The following is a 4,192-nucleotide window of genomic DNA, read 5'->3' as shown; positions in this document are numbered from 1 at the left end:
TCCACAGCTATAAACTTCCAAGAAGCACTTCCATTGCATCCCACAGGCTCTGATGTGTCTGTTCTCACTTTCATTTGAGTGTATAAATATCTGATTTTACAAAATATTCAGGAAGAAACTCTTTCATATTTAGAGTACCCATTTGACATCCCTATGTGTGATATGAGGAATGGTTGTAAATGGTTAGCCGGGTCCTACTTAGTAAGCTTTACCACAGTATAATTTGAAAATTCACCTTTCTGGAATATACTTTTTGAAATGGAGTCTAGTTTTACTGCTACGTTACACGAGCTATTCACGTGCCATAGACAGATGCTTAGGGGGTACTTCAATACTGAGAAGGGCGAGTCCTCCTGAAATACCTCTGAGCAGCGATTCTGCAGCAATGTGTATGTTACCTGTTAAATCTTTCCATATGAATTATAAGATTAATTTAGAGTCTGTATCAACACAAAACACACACACACACAGAGGAACTCTTGTCAGGTTGAATTACATATTATTACAGTTTGTGAGACATGCCCATTACCCTCAGTCAGTCTAACCAAGAAGGGAGATACTTTTTCATTGGCCGACCTTGTTGTTCCTATATATGTTCTGTAGGTCTTTTCTTACTGGCCTAGAACATTCTGTATTAATATCACTCCTAAATATTTTGTCTTAATCTAGTGTTACCAAAGTTGGAGATGCCAATCAATTGGATAACATGATTCCCTTGTGAAAATTATTACCAGACAATCCAGTCAATAACAGCTATTTGAGGTGCTGGGGTTATAGCTCAACTGTGGAATTGTTTGCCAGCATACTCGAGATACTGGCTTCAATCCCCAGCACTGTGAAAACAAAAGCAAGCAAACAAAAATTCATTTTGTGTTCGGAGATGTTGGGAGCCAGGCTTATTGAATTCCAGTTCAGACACGGTTAGCACTAAAGAACATGTGTTGATTTTTTTTCTTTCCCACAGTGGAGTAGATGTAGCTGCATGACTCTTTCCATGACACCCTAGTGTTTATTTCTCGTGTGGTTTCCTATCAACCCAAGCAAGTCTTGCTGTTTGGGTCACCAAGATCGTGTAGTTTCATATGTATCTAGGTGCTATAACAAAAACAAACAAATCAGATTCTGGGTTTTTTTTTTTTTTGTTTTTAATATCTCCATTTTCAGTGAATAGACAAAAACAAAACCTTGCATTTGCCAGGCAGTGATGGCGCATGCCTTTAATCCCAGCACTTGGGAGGCAGAGGCAGGCGGATTTCTGAGTTCGAGGCCAGCCTGGTCTACATAGTGAGTTCCAGGACAGCCAGGGCTACACAGAGAAACCCTGTCTCAAAAAAACAAAAACAAAACAAAACAAAACAAAAAAAAACCTTGCCTTTATGGTATGGCCCTGAGGTAAATCGGGGCAGTTTAAGAGCATGGACGGCTCTTTCAGAAAACTCGAGTCCAGTTCTCAACACTCACTTTAGACAGTTCACAACTGTTTATAACTTCACTTTGGGAAATCCAATGCCCTCTTCAGGCCTCCAGACATACGTGCACAACACATACACACACACACACACACACACACAGAGAGAGAGAGAGAGAGAGAGAGAGAGAGACAGAGAGAGACAGAGAGACAGAGAGACAGAGAGACAGAGAGAGACAGAGAGAGACAGAGACAGAGAGAGACAGAGAAATCTTAGAAAAACAGAGGAGTGTACAGCAGTGTGGCGAAGGATAACTAATACTAAAGACTTTTTTAAACGCCGTATGGAAACTTACTACTGTAGAAGCTTCCTAAGTTATACCATTGGCTATCAAAAAGTTCAGGGCCAGGCATGGGTTACCTGGAGTTCTTAGTCAGTGAGGTAGCATCAACAGCCACCCTGTCAAAAAGATACATTATTGTTAGCATTGTTCTTGGCTGTTCAGAACTCGGTAGCAAGACCCTTGAAGACACCATCTACCTGTGTCACAGAACAGGGGGAAACTAAGCTGATACCGATATGGAAGTTTCACCCCCTACTACATAACACTAGAAAGTTCTATCCATACTATCAGGGGAGAAAAACCACCAACAGTCTTACCTAAGTGTGAACCCTGGAAGCTGCCATATTTGACTGACCTGGCAAGATATCCAAGTCTGGCATGAATGTCATGGAAGTAACCGAACCACATAAAGTCCACTCTACAAGATGGGACCCGTGACTGGCACCATTAGCTGTGTCAAAAACATGTCATTGGCTAAGTCACTGGCCTTAGGGGAGAACCTATTACTAAGCTTCTAAATGGACCCAGTGATACACTTTAGGCCCTGATTTCTTACCTTTATACCTATGTATTAGTGCGTTGCTCAACCCTCATCAGAGAATAATCTTAATGCCGTAGGTGGAAATTAACGTGGAGACCCGCATAGAAGAGGGAAGTAGAGATTATAAGAGCCGGAGGGAGGAGATATCAGGAACAAAATAATGTTTGCCAGACATGACAACGCAGCTGCACACATGAACTCACAGCTATGGAACTGTACGCACAAGACTTTAAACAAGGAAAGCCTAAATCCAGCATGGATGGAGAAAGGGCTTTAAAAAAAAAAAAAGTCCCACCTCTATCTGAGGAGTTACTGGCAACTGCTGGGTACTGAGAGAGGGTGTGTGTCCTGGGAGGCAACTCTTGTCCCAGTAGATGGCCCCACATCCACGCACATGCAGGCAGCACTAAACGGACTCAATGGGTGTGATGATTTGAATGAGAAGTGTACCCCATTATCTTGGGCATTTGAACACTTGGTCCCCATTCGTTGGTACTGTTTGGGGAGGTTCGGGAGGTCCAGCCTTGCTGGAGAAGTGTGTAATTAGGGGTGAGCTTTGAGAGTGAAGAGCCTCTCTTTCTTGTGCTGTATACCCCATGCTTATAATAAACCATGCACTCTCAGCATCCTGCCCAGCACCATGCTTTCCTCTCATTGCGATGCCTCCACCGTGCCATCATCAACTCTTAATCCATCTGGAGCCACAACACAAACTCTCTTCCTTAGGCTCCCTTCAACAGGGGTGTCTTATCACAGCAGCAGCAAAGTAACTAGAACCGTGGTTGTTAAGAAGGAAAGCTTGCCAGGTTGGGGGTGGGGGGAGGGACCAGAAAGGAGGGGATAGGGCGAATTTGATCAAAATGGCTGAGGTGATAGACACATATGCTAGAGTCCATGTCTGTTTCTCAAGTGAAAACTTTTAAACCCCTGATGCGAGATGACTCCATGCCACAAATATACATGTATACACATTCATGCACACATGTCACTTTCAGTTGACGCTACTTGAGAAGCTGAGGCAAAGGGGCTTTGAAGTAAATGTGTTAAGGTGGCCCCATCCCCAGGTGTCCTAGCCACCCCTGCTTAGGCTAACCAGATTATCACTCAAGTCTGGACATCTCCAGGTACACAGTGGGGCCAGTGATACCCATTTACCATTCTTTCACGCATTCCCCTGCCAAGACTCTGACTCCTCCAAACCGAAATCCCTTTTGTTTCATTCTGGGGAAACCTCTCCAGAGCCAGTAAATGTTTCCAATTCTGGAGAGACGGATCCTATGGTGAATGTATGACATCAAAAGGGCCAGGCTGGGGCCAATCCTAGAGTATGTGTTTGTCACGATTAGGAGCACTGGGCTCTGAACACTAGAGAAAATGGGCTAAAGCAGCATTGTCTTGGGCTAGACGCAAAGCTGAGTGACCTTATCCTTAACTCCTAGCTGGAGGACTAAGGAAGGTTGTAACTGAAGGGGGTGGGACACCTTGGGCTGGACCACCGGTTAAAAAGATAAACCTGTGGGGTGCACACAGGATAAAAAGTCCCAGGTCGGGCAGCAGTAGTGCATGCCTCTAATCCCAACACTCGGGAGGGAGAAGCAGGTGGACCTCCAAGTTCAGGACAGCCTGGTCTACCTAATGAGTTCCAAGACAGGGCTACAGAGAGAAACCCTGTCTCAAAGAAAAACAACTACAAAAGCCCTTCAGTCTGTATTAAGGAGGCAGAGTATGTGGCATGTAGCCCTCTCATCACGGATACCGGAGAACCTTCCTCAGCAAGTGAGGTTCAGAACAATATTAAAGACACAGAATCCAGAATAAAGGTGTAGCATAAATCCTCCATGGCTCCCAAGAGGTTCAACACCCCGGACTTCTCCACAGTGGGTCACAACGCAGTCCATA

The sequence above is a fragment of the Grammomys surdaster genome, unplaced genomic scaffold, assembly GCF_004785775.1.
Source record: "Grammomys surdaster isolate TR1022 unplaced genomic scaffold, NIH_TR_1.0 137, whole genome shotgun sequence".
In the NCBI taxonomy this organism is placed as follows: Eukaryota; Metazoa; Chordata; class Mammalia; order Rodentia; family Muridae; genus Grammomys; species Grammomys surdaster.
The sequence above is the reverse complement of the archived record's forward strand: the minus strand, read 5'-3'. Positions refer to the sequence as shown.